Below are 21,302 nucleotides of genomic sequence, written 5' to 3' on the forward strand. Positions count from 1 at the left end.
TTTCCCACATGGGACTAGAATGCCAATATAAAGCAAGTTTATACTGATGTAACTGCATCCACACCAGGGGGTTCCTATCACTTTAACTGTACTTGTAAAGTTAAAATAGTACCACTTTCTAGTGTAGACAAGGCCTAAGTACATGACTTCTTGTAGGATCGAGACCAAAGATTCCTCCATTGTTTTTGAGGTTCTTCTGCACACCAAGAGGGAACAGAAAATCATTTTTTAAAAAGAGGAATGTGATTCTAAAACCACAAAAATTGGCAGGTGGCTGAGGGGGACATGTGGCCTATGAAATTGCATTTAACTTACATTTTAAAATGGATTAAATTTCAAGTTGGTGGCATCCCTTTAATATGTAACAACACAGCTAAAGACTAGAGCAGTACCCTTTGTATAATGACATGAATAATAAATACAAATGAATAAAACAATGAACATAACAGCAAATCCTGCATCCGTTATGCCTGTGTAACTCCCAGTGCTGACTGTTAGAAACTTTAGACATTTGGCATCTGCCTTGCCAACCTCATTAATCATTTAAGTGAAATCAACGGTATATTTTTACAAGGATTAATTTTTTAAACAATAACCAAAACAAGGCTTTGCATCTGTAACTTTGCATCTGTAACACAACCATAATTGGGTGGGGTTGAAGAACTGTAATTAGGAAAATTTAGCCTATTCTCTTAATCATAGATTTCAAGGAAAGCCAGGACCACTGTGATCATCTAGTATGGCCTCCTGTATAACACAGGCCAGAGAACTTCCCCAGAATGGTTCCTAGAGCAGGTCTTATAGAAACCCATCCTATCTTGATTTAAAAATTGTCAGCGATGGAGAAACCACCACCACAGCCCTTGGTAAATTGTTCCGATGGTTAATTAGCCGCACTCTTAAAATGTTACACCTTTGTTCCAGGTGGGATTTTTCAGTGATGTTGTTGATTGCTTTTCTTTGAGGTGGCCTATTTATTTATGAGGGGGCTAGGAAGTTAGTGCGGGTCACAAAGGGGTAAATGAGAGCACAGTGCGGCCCTATGATATAGAAGGAGTCAGATCCTCAGCCGGCATAAATTGTCAGAGCTCCCCAGAGAGCAATTTACCCCAGCTGGATCTATGACAATTTCCCCCCAGCTGAGGATCTGCCCCATGAGATCCAGAGCAATTATGTTTAAGTACTGACAAGAGCAAGCAAGTTCGGTTCGTTCATTGCAACAGGAGAATTTTGTGTGCAGTTCTGGTCGCCCATGTTTAAGAAAGATGAATTCAAACTGGAACAGGTGCAGAGAAGGGCTACTAGGATGATCCAAGGAATGGAAAACCTGCCTTATGAGAGGCGACTCAAAGAGCTTGGCTAGTTTAGCCTAACCAAAAGAAAGCTGAGGAGAGAGATGATTGCTCTCTATAAACACATCAGAGGGACAAATACCAGGGAGGGAAGAGGAGTTATTTAAGTTAATCGCCAATGGCCATCAACAAATTTAGGCTTGAAATTAGATGGTTTCTAACCATCAGAGGAGTGAAGTTTTGGAACAGACTTCCAAAGGGACCAATGGGGCAAAAACCTAACCGGCTTCAAGACTGAGCTTGATAAGTGTTTGGAGGGGATAGTATGACGAGACTGCCTACTATGGCATGGCCCATCTGTGACTCCTAGTAGCAAATATCCCCACTGGCCAGTGATGCGGTACTAGATGGGGAGGGCTCTGAGTGACTACAGTGAATTCTTGCCCAGGTGTGTGGCTGGTGGATCTTGCCATCATGCTCAGGGTCTAACTGATCACCAGATTTGGGGTTGGGAAGGAATTTTTCCTCGGATCAGATTGGCAGAGACCCTGGCGTATTTTTTGCCTTCCTCTGCAGCATGGGGCACGGGTCATTTGCTGGCTTGAACTAGTGTAAATGGTGGATTCTCTGTAATTTGAAGTCTTTCAATCATGGTTTGAGAACTTTAGTGACTCAGCCAGAGGTTCTGGGTCTATTACAGGTGGGTGGGTGTGGTTCTGTAGCCTGCAATGTGCAGGAGATTAGACTAGATGATCACGATGGTCCCTTCTGGCCTTAAAGTCTATGAGATTGAAGGCTGGAATTGTTCCTTCAGGAGCATATGTTTCTCCGTTACCATAGTTTTGCAAACTCATAGAGCACAATGTATTCTCCAGGGAGCTTCTAAAATGACTCTTGCCACCAAGATGCTGCACCACAAGTAAAAGCTGTCAAATAAATAGCCATGTCTCTGTCCCAAAGGTGCTTCTCCACTGGAAACTAAACCAGTCACAGGACAGAAGAAGAACGTTGTGGCCTCAGGTCATTCTGGCTGGGAGATCTCTGCACACAATAATGATAATTTGTTCTTATGTCATACGTTTCAGCGAGAGATCTTAGAGTCTTTACAGGATAAGGTGAGTAGCATTATCAGATGGGGAAACTGAGGCATGGAGAGGGGACATGATTTGCCACGTTCACACAGTAGGCCAGTGGCACAGCCAGAAATAGAAATCAGGTCTCCTGAGTCCCAGGCCAATGTCCTACTCACTGGGACATGATGACTCCCCTCGCAGTGTGGAGATACCACCAATAAGGTAATCCAGGTAGGGAGACTTCGCTAAAGAAGGAGGTAAAGGAGGGGACATGGGAGATGGAATGCAGGTGATTGTTCCAATAAGGCATGGTATGAAAGAAGGTGTGAAGCCAGGACCAACTGAAGGACACCCAAGAAGAAGGATGTTCACTCATCCCATATGATTTAAAACTTCCTGCTCTATTATTTTCCTTGTGTCCCTCCGCCAATATCCCAGAGTCGTGGCATGCTGAATGGGATGGATGGTTGGTCTTGACATTATCCTGTGGCTCGTTTTTTGCATAGTGCTATGGCACTATGCACCGTGTAGCCAACCACTTAACAGGACAATGTGCAGAGCTCCTGCTCGAGAGCTCACAGTCTGGGATTTTCAAAGGCGACGGAGGTGCCCAGTTCCCATTGGATGAAGGCAATGGAGCTGCCTGGAAGATGGAGTAAATGGAAGATGCTCAGTTAGTGAACAGCCACCCACCTTCTGTAGCGCGTTGTCAGCTCTGCCATGTGCTTTATTTGGTGGCCAAAGGAGGGGAAACACCTGTCTGGAGTCAGTGCTATGCCGCAGCAGTGCAATTAGCATTATTTAAAATATGGCTTTGCCCACAAGCAACAATAAAGGAGCCAGCGAAATGGACAATGTTTCTTTCTATCCTTCTTCTCCAGACACATACATTATAACTCGATTTCTTCCATGTAAGTTGCTGTCACGAGAGCTAGAGTGACTGTCACCTTGTTTCAGTTGGCAGATTATTGGCTTGGTTGCATTTGCTCTAAGAATGTGGTGCAAGCTTTGTCTGTTCTGTGCTACAGTTTTGCGATGAGGAAGCTGGTATAGCCTTGGGCATGCTAGCAAGAAGGGATTTCATCAAATCACAGTTCAGCGAGCAGCCTTGTCTGTGGGATCCTGGGTTAGTGGATGCATTGATTCACTTCTAGGGATTTGGTAGAGTCTCCTCTCACTGGGCAGCTTTGCTATACAATAGAAGCAACCCATGGCTTCCAGGTAGACAATGGTGGGAAGGATCAGGGGTGAGGTGATAAATATGCTGCCTAGAAGCGTTAGACATTTGTAGCTCTATTGGCCACTGTAGCAAGAGTACAAGAAGAACAAGGAGACATTCAATTACATGGAGAGACAGCACATTTTACACTGGTAAAAGGAAATACTTTGTCACACAATGCCAAATTATCCCGTGGAACCCATTGCCACAAGATATTATTGAGACCAAAAATGAAGCAGGACTCTAAAAGGACTGGATGTTTATATGATTAACAGATTTATAATAGTAAGGATTAAAATAAAACAAGAGCCTTGAAAAGGATAGAAACCTACTGGCCCCACAGCATAAGCCAACCTCTAATTATTGTGGTGAGGAGGAAACTTTCCCTGGGGGTAGCATATCCCAGAGCTGTCTGCTGCAGCGTTCTTCTTCTGAAGCAGCTGGTGTTGGAGAGAGGACACCAGACCAGAGGGACCATGGGTCTGATCTAGTCTGGCAATTCCAGTGAGCAGTGCCTCATGGAATCCATTTGTTCAACCTTCCCTAAGCAGCCCTGGATGCAAATCGGGAAGGCAATGCACATTGGCCTCATAGGAATTTGACCTGCACTGCATAAGGACTCTAATTAGCTTCTATTCCAGCCAGTATAGGTTCATATATTGTTCTCACCACCATAGTACATGAGCATCTTCCAGCCATGCATTAAGCAACATGACTAACACCAGTCATGTGTGATTCGTTCTCTTTCTCATCCCCTCCCCAGGGGGAGAATAGTGCATGTGGTGGAGTGGGTTTTTAACATATACTCTGCTGGGCCTGAGGAGCAGTGTTGTTGACCACAGTCCTTCTCGCAGGGCTCTAGCTAATCGTTTCCATATTCTGGGCCCAGGCCATTGAGTGCCCTAAAGAGAAGGGCTGAGCCCTTGAACTTGACTTGTTATTTTATGAGAGAGCAGGGGACAGGGAGTTTTCGCTTCTTGAGGGCAACAGGATCTGTCCCAATGTCAGTTCAGGGGCAGGAAGTGGAATGGAAGCCTGGAGAGCAGGGAGAACTGCAAACTAAGTTTTATTCAGAACATCTGGCTCCCGTAAGTCCTTTGGCTAATCCCAATGTCTAATTCCCCAACGTTCCCTAAATCTCCGAATCCTTCCTGTTTCCAGTCACTTCACAACATAATCTCTGAAAGTCTGCTTGCGAAATGAAACACGCCCCATCCCCACCCCCCTTCCTGTCAGTCCTGGGCTGTACTTGTGCTAGGCAGGAAGGGGAGAGAGAAGGCTCCCCAGAGCTGTACAAACAGAAAATAGTCCTGTCCTCTCTGCAGTGGGCCCACGCCTACCCCGCACTCCCCTTGGCTCTGTTCCCCGTTATCTGCCTCTGTGCTGAGACTATCCCCTGGAAAGTTTCCATTTCTTTGCATTTCCACTGGAGAAATAAATCCCTCATGGTCAAAGTCCTGCTCTTCCGCTCTCCATCCATCCATCCATCCATCCATCTTCCCCTCTTCACTTTCCGCCCTGCCTGTTTCCCCACCCCTCTCCCCTTGCTTTGTTCCCAGCAGCAGAACCTTTTTCACAGAAACAAGGCAGGGCTCCCTTTAGCTCATGCTTTGCATTTTGTTGTTCTTCAAAAGACATTTAGGAGCCTGATCCTGACAAGTGCTGAGCGGGTGGCTTCAGGGGCAGCTGGGGCAGGGTGTCCAGCAACTCTCAGGATCAGCAGGGGTGCTGGAACAATTTGTGTAGTGGGGGTGCTGAGAGCCATTGAACCAAACTGTAAACCCTGTATGTGATGGAAACCACTTCAAGCCAGGGAATGCAGCATCCCCCCCCCTCCCCCCCCCCCCCCCCCCCCCCCCCCCGCATTCCAGCACCTATAAGGATCAGCCCAATATTTGAGACACTCAGCCTAGTTTCTTCTCCCACCCCACTTCCCCAAGATCAGTTTGTTAGCCTGGGGTTAGGGGGTGTTTGTGGGTGTGACCCTCTGTCTGTCTGTTGCCATCTGGAATTGGGAATCTAATCTGGAGCATTAGCCTCCTTCCCACCCCCCCACCAGCTCCCTCCTTGCACCCTGTCTGCAAGGCTGTGTCTAGCTGCTGTCTCAATGCTCCCCCCGCGCCCGGTCCTCGGCTCCGGGCTCCTTTCCAAGGCTCAGTCCCTTTCAACCTTTAAGGGGGGGAGGGATAGCTCAGTGGTTTGAGCAATGGCCTGCTAAACCCAGGGTTGTGAGTTCAATCTTTGAGGGGGCCATTTAGGGATCGGGGCAAAAATTGAGGATTGGTCCTGCTTTGAGCAGAGGGTTGGACTAGATGACCTCCTGAGGTCCCTTCCAACCCTGAGAGTCTATCATTCTAGATGGGGATGCAGCAGCCAGCCACAGCCCCCACCCTCCCGCCGGGGCCAGGCTAGTTCGCCCCCCTCTGAGCCCCAGCGCCGAGCACCTGGGCACCAGTGGCTCGGATTTGAGGAGGAGCAACCCCCCGCCCCGTGTCCAGCCTTCCCCCAGCCAGCTGCCCCCCCAACTCAGCGCTGCAGCCCAGCAGGGCTCGCTCGGCCTGGCCCTGGCCACTGGCCCTGGGCCAAGGGGGGGCCCCAGTGCCTCCCCCGCGGCGGCCGGGCCAATCCGGGAGCGCAGGCACTGTGGCCGAGGCTCCCATTGGCTGCCCGCCTGCATGCGGGCGGGCGGGGGCGCGTGCGGGGAGGGCGGCGCGGTTATCTCGCGGCCCCTCCAGCGCCGGAGCAGCGCGCAGGTGACAGTGGCGAGGTGGGCGCCAGCAGGGGCCAGCAGCAGCAGCGCCGGGCTGCGCTCGCCCGCGCACGGTGCACGCAGTCCCGGAAGAGGCGCCGCCTGCAGCAGCCCCCGGCCCGGCGGATCTGCCCCCGCCCAAGAGAGGCCAGCATGGCACGTGGCGAGCGCCACCCTGGCAGTGCCCGCTAGAGCTGGAGCCTGGAGTTCGCCCGTGGGCAGCGGCGTGGGACCCGGCTCTCCCCAGGACAAGGGCTGGTGCATCAGCCATGGTGGGGACTGAGCCTCTGGACGGGCAGAGCAGGAGAACCGCGCAGCAGCGAGGGCCGGGAAGGGTGCGATAAGGGGGAGTCTCCCCGCCCTGCCGGGCCCCCGAAATACGAGCGAGCAAGACTTTTTGGAAAGTTGCCACCGAGGATGGTGGGCAACCTCCTCCCCGAAGGGCAGGCTCCTGCCAGGAGCCCAGGGAGCGCTCTGGGGGCGCTGGTAACGGAGGATCTTTGCCTGGACAGCTCTGAAAACTCCCCCCGGGGGTGCTAAGGCAGTTAGCTGTAGGCCAGCCCGGCTGGCAGGGCTTCGGGACAGCGCCGCGGGGCTTTCCGGCACCGGATCCTAGCGGAGTGCTCGCACCGGAGTTACCACTCCGGTTTCACTAACTCCGGCTTCGCAGCGGCTGGCGTCCCTGGTTGCCTTCTTGACCCACATTCCTATTGCCTGGGGTAAGTCTTGAAAGTTCCTCTCCCTCGCGGCAGCGGCTGTAACGGGGCGGTTCTCATTGCAGGCACCGCTCGCTCTTTTCCTAGCTGGTGCAAGCAGAAGGATGGGTTATGCTTATGTAGAGTATGCTGAGCTGCCTTGTACCCAGTGTTTTCACCTAGGTACATATAGATACGTGACTTACCATGTGGAGATGCCGCACACACAGGGAAAATGTGCTAATGCTGAGCTCTGTTGAGCATTGGGACAGTCTCCTAAGGGCAGAAGAGGCAGCTCCATGGTTTGAGTTGTTTAAAACTGGACTGGCAATGGCAGTGGAAAATATGCTGCTGAACAGTCCTGAAACAGCCAGCGAGTGGGCAAGATGAGCTAATTCCATCTCTACTGTCTATACGGATATGCCTGTATTTGCCATCTGTATCTATCACATTACATGTCACCAGCAGATAGATTAGATTTGCCTTGTATCAGCTCCTAAACATGAAATGCTCCCACCCTACAACTGCATGAATTTGTGAGCTGCTTCTCCCACCCTCCACCTCACTTTTCAGCAGCCAATACTGTATCCATTGCTTACTTACCTAGAGCAGGGGCTCGCAGCCCAGCAGTCATGACCACCGCTGCCCTTTCCCCATTGTTAATTAACAGCATGGCCCTGGCTAGATCCCAGGTAGATGGGTGAGAGGTGCCAGTATGGGAAAGGTTGAGAACCACTGACCTACAGCATGCACACGCAGTCCAAACAGAAACTGGAAAACAGATTAACCTGCTGGAAAGGAGTTCTGTGATCTGACCATAGAGGTAGTACGCTGCTTGGGCTTCTGGCACTTGGAGCAGTACACAGAGGGGGAGGTTAGAACAGGGATTAATGCATTTGGCAGCTAAGGAATGGCTGTTGTACCAGTGTTATAAACAGTGCTAAGATACTACAGTGATTGGTGCCCTATGGATACCTACATTAGGTAAAGCAAATCTTAAACTGTGTGCACATGTGCCATACAATCTACGGTGCGTATTCCCTCTGATAACTTAACATGAACATCTCTGGTTGTCTCTCTCTTGAGAGAGACATAAGCAACCACATCATTCAAGCGTACTGCATCAAGTGGGGTTCTGGAGACTGTGGCTCAGGAGAGCAGAGCATGACAGAACCCTGCAATGGGGTTTCCTTGTAGTACGTTGTTGCCTGTTTTGTTCTTTTTTTCAAATCTGCTGTTTCTCTGTGTTCCCAACACGGCATCTTAGCAGTGAGGGACTGTCACCTGGATAGTAACACAGGGGTGTCCTGAAGCCACAGTTGTGCTGCAAATGACTGTTCATTAGTGCAGTCAGAAATCCCATGTTGTTACATATGCTGTACAGGGAGTGGGGGTGGGGGTGTGTGTGAGGAAATCAGCGTGTGTGTGTTTATGTGCGTGTGTAAAGGGGGTGATATGGGCACACACCGTTGCCAGGAATTGTTTGAGGATGAGCAGTCTGTGTAACATGTTCTGTTCTGCTGGACTGCAGCTTGTTCTGAATAGCAGGGTAGTTTGGCACAGACAAGTGTGTGTGGGGGGAGAACAGGGCGTACTTGGGCGATCCTATTCCACCTGGCATTCAGCATTTCCGCCTCTTGTGTTAGAACCAGCTGCCATCCTCTGACCCTGCATTTAAGACCATCCTGTGAATAACCCTCCTCCTGGCTTCAAAACAAGTTGTTTATGGGGCGCTGTCCCTGCGTCATCCAACTCCTTCCTCTCCCGAGGTGCAGAGGACTCATCAGGGAGGGCTTTGGAGACGCCTTTGTGCCCTGTACCTCGCCAGCCTATATAGAGGAGCCCCCAGGGAGAGCGGAGACAGCTGCCTGGGAACTTTCTGCTGACTGCATGCTGCCCCCCTGCTTTTCCTGTCTGAAATGTTTTGGAGATTCAGTGCTTCCCCCCACAGTGTTGTTGTTAAACAGCGGGTTGGTGCTGGTACTTTGCTTGAGCTGATAGTTTCAGCCCTGCTGAGATAAGAGGCAGCAGTGCAGAGAGTGGAGCGAAGAAGGCTTTCCTGGAAACTCTCATATTATCGTGGTAAAGGGGGAACTAACGTAGGAAGTCACCAGCTTCAAAGCACAGACATTCTGGCTTCACATCACTGCTGGGCCCCGGAAAGGGAACTTGGTCGGGTAGCAATTGTCCCACTGCAGAAATAGTGGCCTGTTAGAGGACAACAGCAAACTGAGGTACAGATGGGCTTGTGGGTTCAATTCCTGGCTCTCCCAGTCTCCCTTTGTGACAGTGGGCGACTCCCAAAGGCCCAGATCCTCAACAATATTTAGACTCCTAATGTATATTAGAACCAGTAGAAAATAGGAGCATAAATACCTTTTGAGGATCTGGGTCTTAGGTTCTCTATGGCTCTGCTTCCTCATCTGTTCCATGGGGATAATCACACTTCCCTGCATCGCAGGGAGGAGTCATTCTTTACTGTTTGTTGGGCATTCACATCCGGTGCTGATGAGCGGCACCATCTATAGGGAGGAAGAGTGTAGCATCAGTGAAAGGAGACTGGGAAGGAGGAAAGGTATTTGGGTTGGGGGATAAAGGAAGAGTTCCTGGGTACAAAAAGCACATTGGGATGTAGGGGAGATATAGAGTACGAGGACACGGGAAGGATGGTGGGATGTAGAAAAGGACCTGGAAAAGATATTGAGATGGAGAGGCAATTCTAGGGTACTTGTATGTAGAAGAATGCTGGGATCTAAGAGAAATGCTAGGCTAGTAGGATGCAGAGCCCTGGGAAATTGGGATGCAGGACTGATCCTGGGATCTAGGATAAGTATTTGCGAATATTTGATGGTCTGTAGAAAATATAGTAGACTGGGATAGACTGGGAAATTACTGGAGTACTGGGCTGTATGGAAAATTCTGGGACAGGAGGGTGTAAGAAGCGTCACAGTACACATCCCTCTAATGAAACCCTAAATGCAACAGCAGCCAGTCTGTCTGCCAGTGATTTCACAGCTGAACGATCAAATCCAGTCAGCCCAGCCCCTGACTGACATGCACTGGCCGACACCTGCCCGGGGCCTGGCTGATGTGCATTGATCAACACCGGCCAACATGAAAAGAATGGCTTCTTGGTAAATATTTGCTCAGACCATCCCCACACTAAAATGTGCGTAGCACTTCATATCTCTTCACCTCGGAGCCAGAGAGCGGCTAATTTCACTGGGTCCTGGGCATGCTCATGCTCCACTTAAACAGCTCTGTCAAACTCAGTCACGCTGTTAATTTCCCAAAGAGATACTGCCGCCTCCTTGATTTTAACAGCTAAAATACCCAGCTCCCCTGAAGCATCTGTTAGTGGAGATTCTGACCTTAAACGCCTGAGCATGCTGTACCTGTGTGGGTCTGCTGCACCTCCCGCCTCTTTTTCTAAATGAAACATGTACCATCTGCAGCTGGAAATGTAGTCAGCCACGTTATAAGGAGCATTGTATTGCCTGCAGCCACACAGCGCCCTGTGCTCTGATCCTGTCGGCTCTCACAAGCGAAGTTGGGTCAGGTCGGGCCAGCACTTGGGTGAGAGCAATCCTAGGAAAAGCTCAGCGTGCTACCCACTGTGGTTCTGATCAACCAGCGGGTGTCACTCTTCCCTCTCACTCCAAGCTGAACCCATCCAAGCATCCAAAGGCAGAGATGAGGCATAACACTGAAGCCTGAACCAGTGGTGGTGGTGCGGGATCCCCACCTGCCTTTCAGAGGTGTCACTGAGCTCCGTGTCTTGCCGTCCAGCCTGTCGCACCCCCCTCAACTCCCCGGCTGTTTCCTTTGTGTGCGCTGTATTCTCCTCCCTGCCCCAAACTGCTCAGGTTGTCTGTTGGGGGTGCGGCTAGACAGCTGCAGCATGCCACTCCCCGAGATGATCCCTGCCCATGGGCTGCCATCTAGGCTCACGCTGGCTTTATGCCAGCTTCCACCAGTGTCGGACTTGGCAGGAGGAGCCGAGGGTGGGGAAATACGCCAAGGAAGAAGATTGTGGGAGGCGTACGGTTGTGCCAAGCACTGGGGGCAAGCAGTGGCCCCCAAAAAGAGGAACCGGCCAAAGCCATGGGGCCTGTTTAGATAGTGCACCGATCAAGCATTTTCTCTCAACAGCCTCTGCCAGCGGGACACCTACGCAGCCACCGTGGGAATTCACACTGGCCTCCCCCAGGGTGAGTCCCATAAGAGGGCAAGCAGCAATCCTGCCAGCTGCCCTCTGAACCACCCTCTTAGCATTGGGGGCTCCAGTGCAGGGACCTGTGAATCTGACCCTTTAGATCAGCTTACAGGGACGCTGATCAATCGGAAACCCAGGCAGCCCAGGTTAAAAGCAGTTTCAGGCCGGCCCCTGCCCCTCAGCCCCCTGCCCGTGACTGTGGTTTTGCAATCCTGTTTTCCCCTCCCTGTGGCTGTGAGGAAAAACCCACACAGACAACAGGGGAAGCAGATTATACACCATTCTTCTTAAATCCCCAGCTCCCAGACTCCTGCGGTGACATGAACAATCTCATTCCTTTAAAACAGATCTATTTCGTTGACCCTCCCCTCCCCCAGCCCATGTTTCTAGCCCTCCTGGTGGCAAGAAAAAGCTTGACAGTGTGAACCCTAAAGGCTCAAAAAGTAGATGCCAAACAAGGAGAACTCCATCTATCTTTGTATACATAAACTCTAGGTATTTTTAAGCCACTCTCTTGATTTTTAAAAAAAGAAAAGGAGTACTTGTGGCACCTTAGAGACTAACCAATTTATTTGAGCATGAGCTTTCGTGAGCTACAGCTCACTTCATCGGATGCAACCGATTTTTGATTTTTGCAGGCCATGATTCGTGATTTTTGAATGTTGGCTGAGACATCGCCTGTACCCAAAGGCAAAGCAAACAAAGACAAAGGAGGACGCATTTTTCTGTCATCCAAGTTAAAGCACGTCAGAAGTCGATTCATAGATGATAAGGTTCGAAGGGACCTCTGTGATCATCTGGTTTGACCTTCTTTATAACACAGGCCTAGAACTGCTCTGAATGACTTGTAACAGGAGGAGGTAAAACATATCCAGATAGCCCAGTGATATGGCCCCTTTAAGTTTGCAAAGTGCATTGGGATGGAAGGCGTGGCATGCACGTAAGACATTACATTGCTGTGAGGTTCATAGCAGATGGCTGAGTTCCTGAAGCATGATGCCTACGTGTGAATGTTGGGATAATTGCACACCCTGCAGCGTGCTTCTGAAATGCTTACTGGCCCAATGAATTGCCCATTGTGCAAGGCCTGGGCACATCATTACCAGGCTTGCAGTTTCCATTAGCTAGTGAGATCAATGATTCCTTGACACTTCCGTGGGAGATTGTGTATGATACCTGCAGAGCAAAAAACTGTGATGCCTAGCGATTCATTATGGGGAGCTACAGAGGAATAGAACAGCAAAAAGGACACAGGGTGGGAAGGAAACCTTGTGCCACCTAAAGGAGACAAGCACAGGGAGAGCTCCCTGAACCCAGTCCTGGCATGTCTCAAGGCAGAGTAGGAGTGCAGCCTAGAGACATAGGCCAGGGAGCCGCTCCCCTCCACCTGGGACATGCTGGCTGGGGAGAGCTCGTCTCCCTGAGAGGCAATCAGGTGATTGGCCTACTGTGAGATCTGCCTTCGTGAGCTCCAGGAGTGCAGTGGCTGTTTGCAGCTGGATCCCATGGGGGGTGGGGGTGGGGGTGGGGGTGGGGGGCGGGTTGATCCCACACATAGGGCTGCTGCCTCTGAGATACAAAAAACCAGGACATCCACCTGCCTCCCACACCACATGCACCCCTGTATACTGATGGCTCCCCACGCAGGGCACCATCTCCCCCTCCCAGCCCCATGAGAGGGCACCAGCCCCTGTGGGCTCCTGGGGCTGCCCCAGGCACCGACCTCACCAAGCAGTATGCACTGCCAGCTGGATCCAACCTGCTTCTGCCCAGCGTGACCGCTGCAGTCGGTACGTGTGCAGTGTGACCAGGTGCTGCCAGCCCCCCAAGTTCCCGTGCCCGTGGCTCCCAGACACTCTAGAGCCAGAGCTCCCTCTTCCATGAGAGCCAGAGGGGGTGCGATTGGCAAACGTTGGGGCGTTTAATGTCCTGGGAAGACATACAGATTTCCCAGGACAGCTACCTAGAGAAAGGGCCGATCATGGGAAAACCTGGACAGGCGGCAACTCTAAAGGCGCTGAGCACTCAAGCCCCAGTGCAGCAAGGCTTTTGGGCATGTGCTTAAGTCCCATTGACTCCAGCAGGCACTACTCCTGTGTGCTCGAGTGCTGTGCTGGACTGGTGCCAGAGGGCTCAGCACCGGGCAGGATGGAGCCCTTTGGGTCCCAACTGGGGCACTGAGTACATGGAAATCAGGCCCCTTAAACCTGCACATCGGGGTCAGGCACAGGGAGGGAGAAGGAGAGGGACCCAGGGTACCGGGCGGACTGGGAGAGGAGAGCGGAGTTGGAGGCAGGGCCTTGAGCAGATAGAGAGAGAGCTGGATGGGGCCTGCAGCAGCTGGAGTGATAGAGAAGGAGATCAGCAGCTAGTGGGGGGTAGTTAACTGAGCCGTGGGCAAGGGGGGTATATGGGGATCAGAAAGGCCAGGGCATTGGGGGCTGGAGTGAGAGCACAGGGACTAGATCGGTGGGGTGGGGGGAGAGGGGAGTTTGCTGTACTGAGCTCCCCTGCTGTGGGATTCGTCTGTGGGCTGGCAAGAGGGCAAGCCCGGGGACAGCTCTGCTCACTCGGATTTGTGCAGGACTCTACACCGGGAACAGGCAAGGTGATGGGAGCAAAGGGGGCAGAACATGGTGTTCTGTGACCCGATTCTTCAAAGCAGGTGCTGAGCTGGGCTGACCCTTCCCTAGGCCTCCTCCCACTTCCTCCATGCTGCTTTGCAGCAAGGTCTGGTTTTTAAAGTGCAGGAACCTTTGAAAGCAAGGCCCACGGGCTCCTGTGCTTGGGGCAGTGTGCCGTGCAAAGGGGAATGAGGGGGCAGGTACCGCTCCCCGTACATGGACAGGGGCTCTGTGCGGTGCTAGTTAAACACCAGGAGTGGCATAGAGAGTAGGTTAAAACACTGGCTGACCAAGCTATGGATCGGAGTAGGGCTTGTATCCCTGAAAACAGAGTGATACGATGTTGTTTCTGCAGCCCCTGCGGCTAAAACAGATGTGACCATGTAATTAAAGACTGTGTCACCCTTCATACGTAGAAGGGGACAGAGTTAAGGTTGTATGGGCACCCTTAATTCTGGCATTTTCTAAGTGTTGAAAGCTTCATTTGGCAGCCTTACTGTTCTTTTATCATGGGGTTGTTGGGTTTTTTTTTTTTTGGTGTTCTAGTATATAAAGATCTCCACAGCACCCAACACAACACCACCATAACAAGAATAATAAGAGTTTGAGAGGCAGCGTGAGCTAGTGGTAAGGGCTTTGGGATCAGGAGACTTACGAAGTTCCGTTCCTGACTCTGTCCCAGAGCTGTTGTTTGCCTTGGGGAAGTCATTTCCCCCTCCCTGCCTCACTGTCCCCTCCCACCTTGCGTCCAGCTGGTCTGGGTGGACTGTGAGCCTTCGGGGCAGAGACTGTCCCTTACTTTTACAGCACCCAGCTTAAGCCAATATCTGTTGACTCTTTAGTCCATCCTGCTACCTTTTCTCAGTCTGCGTTGTAGCGCCCTGTGCTGGGAAATGCACCTTGGTGGTGAGTGGGGTGCTTGGCTCTGTGGCTCAGCAGTGACCCGAGAACTGGGGGTGGGAGGTTGTATTTGACTGGCCTAAGGGAGACACGTCCCTGAAGAACTCCTGAGGATATCTTCCCAGGTGGGGGAGTTAGCCAGGTGCCTTGTTAATAGTGCTTGCAGTAGGGTAGAATCTGGAGGCCACTGCCAAGATCCGGGTCCTGTTGCCCCAGGCACTGTACAAACACAGGAATAGACCGTCCCTTACGCTACAGGTAGACAACCCAGCATCGTTAGCCCCACTGCCAGAGAACGAAGGCACAGAGAGGCTTGCTCTCTCCATGTGCCATTGTGTGGCCTTGGGCAAGAACTTGAACCCAGAGCTTCCATGCCTCAGGCTAGCGTTGTATCCACCAGACCAGCTCTCTTCTCCCTCTTCCCATTAACATCAATTGGGACTTTTCATGAGATCCCCACACCCGCCCATCTGAAAACAGACCACTTGATGGCACGTCTCATCACATCTCACCAGCACAGCATTGGCTCTTGGGGGAGCGGGATTAGAGTTCTAAGGTAAACCCAGGATACTGCAGGAAATAGAGTTGATGACTGAGTAGATAGCAACTTTCTCTCTGAAACAGAGCCCCAGCATGGTGCTTGGGGGCGCTGTGTCCAGCCCCAAATTACGAGGGCTGAATTCCCATCCTGGTAGTTACACCTCCTTCAGACTCCCTCTGCAATTTTCAACTGGAGACAGTTTTCATGTACATCCTAAACTTCTGCATAATGTTGCTCTGCAAAACATCTGCTGCATTTCCCCCTCCCCCAGCCTATAAAGTGCTTTGAGTTGCTCTGTGCTAAATAAATATGGGATAAGATTATCCTGAATATGTGTTTCACATATGCTGGGCTTGATTCACTCAGGACTTACTCTGGCTTCTAGCAACATAGAAAATCTACCAGGGCTGGGGGTGGGTGGAAGGAGGGAGTGTGGTGGAGGAAAGCACTGTGCCAGGGGGCTGAGAGCCAATTACTACAGCACCCAGACCATTGGCTGAGGAGGAGCAGCACTGATTCACAGCTAGGGTGACCAGACGGCAAGTGTGAAAAATCTGGATGGGGGGTAATAGGTGCCTATATAAGAAAAAGCCCCCAGAATCAGGCCTGTCCCTATAAAATTAGGACGTCTGGTCCCCCTATTCAGAGATGCGCATGGGACAACCTGGGCTGGTAGGACTCCTTTGGAAGGTGGAATCCCAAGGGGATGACAGTACCCGTGGGATGCAGGAGCTGGCACTAGTGTAGGGGGTGCAGTTTGCAGCCCCTTGAACAAACAGAGAATTGAAGCCAAGGGGCCAGATCCGCAGCTGGTATAAATTTGCATTGAATCAATGGAGCTATGCCGATTCGTACCAGCTGGGGATCTGGCCCATGGTGAGTTTCAGAAGGTGTCTGGCCCTGCTTTAAATTATATTTAATCTACTGCAGAAAGTGATCTGGAAAATGTACATGGCCTGACAAAATCAATGTTAATGTCCCTGACAATTAGCTAATGTCTTAATAATTGAACTACACCTGCTATACAGTTACACTGCACATCTCCAGGGATGGCTTTGCCATTGGCTTCAAAAGGAGCAGGATCACAGTGCAGAGCTGTGCACTGTGTTGTACCTGCCACAGAACAAGCTTCTGGGTTCTGTTTCTGGGGGTTGTGACAAGGTACTTGGGTTGACCCCCTCCTCTCCGGGCTGGAAGCTCTAGGCCCTTCAGCAGCAGGTGGTTGTCTTGCCAGAGGCAAAAGGAGGATGGCTCTTGAGGTTAAGACACTGGCTTGGAAGGCAGATCAGGGAACATGCCTGGATCAGCTGCATATTAATTGCATGACCCTGGGCAAATAACATCTCTTCCCATCAGTTTTCCCCATCTGCAAAGAGGGGGTTAGACCCCTCCTGTCTAGACTGCAAGCTCTTTAGTGCAAGGGGCTGTCTCTCACCATGTGTACGCACTGCACCTGGCCCAATGAGACCCTGCTTCCGACAGGGGCCCCTCACATTCCTACACTAACCAATGCTGCTGGGCGGGTGTGGGAATCAGAAGCAGAGATTTGATGCAAAAGCCTCTGTCTGAGTTTATTTGCCGCCACCACCCCATCCCAAATATTGATGCTCTCTCCCCACTCCCACCCTGCCTCTGCAGCCCCAGCTGTTCTACTTGCTTAGTAGCTGACCACACGCCCCCTGCTTAGTCGTTCCTTCCCTTTCCCCGAAGCAGAGATGAATTAGCAGCTGCAGGGAAGAAAGCCCGGCAGCTTGAAAGCGGTTTGTGATTCACATCTGTAGGACTCAGCAGTTTAACATTCTTTCTAATCCTGTTATTTCTCACCTTAAACCTACCCATGTGAGCAAGGTGCCTTTATTATTCATTTAGCTGCTGGCTGTACTCTCAAACTCCACCTGCCTCCCAGCATCTGCCATCTCCCCTTCTCCCTGCGGGCTCGGACTAGAGACCCCAGACTCAAGAGGCGTTTCCATCTCGGCAACTCCTTTTGGGCAGTGAGTGATACTGACCTGCCAACCAGTGGGTGATGGTTTATTTCTGCCCCCCTCCCCGGGTTTTATCTCAGAGCAAGCTTCGTCTGGGCTGTCGGTTTGTGTGATGAAGTGGGGGTGGATTCAGAGGCATCAAGCCAGCTACCTGCAATCAATTGCAGGGAAGCGGGGCACTGGATGGCTGGGAGGGGCCAGAATAGGGTTAGGCAGAGCTGCTCAGGAACTAGACTTTGTTCCCATGAAAAAATGGACAAACACTTTCTCATTTCTACTGAAATTTTTCTTTGAGAGTTTTGACGGGGGGGCGGGGGGCAACAACTACTATGCATCAGGAGCCTGAAAACTCCAGGAATTTTTTACGAAAATCCATCATCAAAATCAGACATTTCCCACGGAAAGTTCCATTGTTTTGGTCAAAGAAATATTTTGAACCATAAGCTCTGGAGTTGGGCTCAGTGATGGTTCCTAGGCACGAAGGAGACTCAGTTAGGGTGACCAGAGAGCAAGTGTGAGAAATCAGGATGAGCGGTGGGGGTAAACAGGTGCTTACATAAGATAAAGCCAGGCAGATCGGGACGGTCCCTATAAAATCAGGACATCGGGTCACCCTTGACTCAATAGCCAGGCATCCACAAGGAAACCTAATGTGCATACACATGTGAACCCTCTAGGAACCACACGCCCGAGTCCATGCACACGGGCTGAGACGTGAGACACCCGCACACAAACGCACAGGGCTGGACAAACAGCACCTGGACAGACAAGCACATCCCCAGGACAAACCCTCCCCGCCCCAGCACAAACCCACACAGGACATATGCATGTGAATGGACAAAGTTACACCCAGCCACACGGGTGCACGCACACACCCAGACAGGGCCTCATCTCCGGGGTCTGCCTTCGTCTCAGGCATAAACTAGCCCTGAAACCGGGAGCAGAGCTTGAAGGCGGGAGAGCGGGATAGTCCATATTGAAGCAGTGGGCGTCTTTAGTACTGAGGCAAGTGAAAGACACTTCGCCCGGGGTGTGGAGCCAGCAGAGCTCCCAGCAAATGGTCTCCCGCCCCCAGCGCGCGCACAGACCCAGTTCTGAATGGCAGCGCTCCTGCTACTGCAGTTGGGGGCCAGTGGTGCCACGTCGCATTACACTGCGCCGTTTGAAGCGGCTGAGGCGCTCTGCGCCCCAGCCGACCCCATGCTGTCAGCATGCCTGGCTGTGCCGTCTCGTGTCCAGTCCCCTGATAGGAAATGCTCGTTGTGTGTGCACCGCGGCCAATGTGCCATCTGTCACCCACTGCTAGAGAAGGAAGCAGCACAGCGAGAGATTTTCTGCATCGTTTTCCCTCCTCCTGCTGCGGGTCTCTGAGCCTGGCTCCTGGGGAGGGGGGACCCTCCCGCAGAGAGAGTGCTCAAGTGGATGGTCCCTTCTGCTGAACCCGATCCACCTGCTAGCACTGGCTCCTGTTCCGAGCCCAGGGACGGTATCTCCCATTGTCCCACATCATGGGTCCAGGGCTCACGAGCCCTGTGACATCAACATGGTGGTGATCATCCCCAGCTGCTGTGTCCCATGGTAATCCACCTGCATCAGCCCACGACCAGGGGCACCTCAGGTTGGGGCAAGACAAGGCCGCCTGACAAATCTGGCCACAGGTTCAGCAGGGCCCCGATGCAAGGCAATGGCCCTGCTGGGGAGGGATAGCTCAGTGGTTTGAGCATTGGCCTGCTAAACCCAGGATTGTGAGTTCAATCCTTGAGGGGGCCATTTAGGGATCTGGGGCAAAAATTGGGGATTGGTCCTGCTTTGAGCAGGGGGTTGGACTAGATGACCTCCTGAGGTCCCTTCCAACCCTGATAGTCTATGATTCTATGTAGCTAGGTCCCTGCTCTTCTGCATGCCCATATCTTACACTGGCTGCAATCCCCCTGGGGCTGTATTCCCTCCTCTCCTGCTTGCAAAGCTGGGATGCCTCTGGACTGTGAAGATAGGGTGGCTCTGATGAACCACAGGATATTGTAAGAGGTGGTGAGACTATACAGGTGAACCGGGGGAGGTTCTCCAGATCTGACTTCTTCTTTCCCCTGTCCCCCACCCTGCGCCTCTGAGGCGTGTTCTCTCGGGCACAGGAACGTGGTAGTACAGGCTCTTGTAAGGATCCTGTGTGTGGTTTACCTCTTATCCAGATCACCATCTCCTGAGAGAGAATCCAGCTCTGAGGTTGTAACGTGGTTCAGAGACCCAGATAAATACAGGGTCCAGCCCCAGCGGATGTCTCTGACCCAGCTGTACAGAGGTGGGATGATCCCTCTTGTCCATCTCCCTCCCAGTAGCACTAGGCTCTCCACGGCGCACGGGACTCTGAACCACAGTTTAACCGCGCCTAGGACCATCCCCCTCCTCCACCCCCATGCGGTTGTTTCCACGATGGAGATGGGCCCTCATTTCCCATGCTCTGGGCCAGATGCTGCAGAGCGCAGCCTGGCACACACAGATGGCACTCTGGCGCAACATTCAGCTGTGAACTCACCAAGCTCAGGGGACAGGGGTGAGCATGGCAGAGCAACCGAGGGGTGCAGTTTGCACTGATCGGACAGTCGGTGAGTGTTCAGTGCACACATGTGTGTTGAGGGTGCAAAAGTGTATGGCAGGAAAAGGTAGTGGGAGGGGTTAGATTAAGCTGCTGCCTCTGACTTTACTGATCCCATCGGTCCTGGCCATGGTGCCCCAACCCACAGCCATTAGAGGTGTCAGACTAGACTGCCCCCTACTGCTGCAGGAGGTACAAACACTCTGAGCCTGCCCAGCTCACTGATTCACCTCCCATATCTCGGTGATTATGCAGGGGGAGGGCAGCTTTAGCTGGTGGTCAGGACTTCCAAGCCAGCTGTGTAAATGCCCTAGTTACCCCAGCCTTGCCTTCTACTTGGCCAAAGCTGCCCCCATTTTTGGCCCTGCAGAGGGGGGAGATTGATGCCCCCCAGTGGTCACTTTGCTAACATGGGCCCTGCGGACAGGAGCTGGTGTGAGTACTGTCTATACACGCAAATGGGCTCTAACCCATGTAAACCCAGCATACAACTCTGTTGAGAATGCCCAACCCCCTCCCCTCCCTATCTCCAGCTCATTCCTTTCTGCTTCTGTCCTGCCTGACCCACACCCAGTGCTGTCAGCCAGCCCAGATCTCGCCAGCAGATGGCATCTAGGCTGCTTGAGCTGGCAGGTCCCTCCGGTCCCCCTTCTTTTTTGGGGGGCACTGGAGGAATGCCTCCTGCCACCAGACACCAGCAGCCCTCCCCGCTCCTTCTCCAAGACAGACAGACCCCCTCTGGGGACCAGGGCAGTTGAAGTCTCAGTGACAGAGCATCAAAATTAATCCAGGGGCATCTTTCTGACGACAGATGGGCATCTCACTGTGTCAAGGAAGAATGTGCAGCTGGGGACAGATAATATAGGAATCCATACACAGAGTTAGGTACGGCAGGACAGATCCTCAGCTGGTGTAAACCAGTGTAGCTTCCCTGATGTGAGTGGGACCGTGCCAACTCACACGAGCCAGGGATCTGGCCCCAGGGTGGAGAGAGAGAGAGACACTGTAAAAGCAAAGTGATGGGGTGAAATTAAGCAAAGGAAAATTTCGCGCGAGTATCAGAAAACATTTCCTATCAGTCAGGTCTATTAGACCGTGGACTAGGCTCCCGAGGGAAGCAGCTGGAGTCCTGTTGCTTGAGTCATTTGAAAGCTGGGCTAGACAAAGCACTGGAGAATGCAGCAAAGGGAACCACCCTGCGCTAGCCACAGGAGAAAGATGACCTAATAGGGTTTTCAAGCTCTAATTTCTATTGTCCTTGCAGTCTACCTGAAGGTGTGTGTTAACCAGCAGCCTGGAAGATGTGCAGCGCCTGGCTTTGATCTATGAGGCTGAGAGAGTATGCTGTAGTAAGAAGGGACTTTCACCCACTAGGGCCAATTCTGCCCCTCATTCTGGTCCCTCTGTACCCTGCC

At 52.0% G+C, this 21,302-nt stretch overlaps 1 protein-coding gene across 2 annotated transcripts in view; it reads left to right on the plus strand.

Moving 5' to 3' along the window:
• The first annotated feature begins 6,299 nt into the window (after positions 1–6,299).
• Positions 6,300–21,302, plus strand: part of BRINP2 (BMP/retinoic acid inducible neural specific 2) — a 58,387-nt gene continuing 43,384 nt past the window's right edge. Inside the window, exon 1 of one of the 2 annotated variants that reach the window (XM_007061163.4) lies at positions 6,300–7,052. The gene's annotated coding sequence lies outside the window, so the exon portion shown is untranslated. The remainder of the gene's footprint in view (positions 7,053–21,302) is intronic. The other variant, XM_037907444.2, reaches the window with a different exon arrangement.

The sequence above is a fragment of the Chelonia mydas genome, chromosome 8, assembly GCF_015237465.2.
Source record: "Chelonia mydas isolate rCheMyd1 chromosome 8, rCheMyd1.pri.v2, whole genome shotgun sequence".
NCBI lineage: Eukaryota > Metazoa > Chordata > Testudines > Cheloniidae > Chelonia > Chelonia mydas.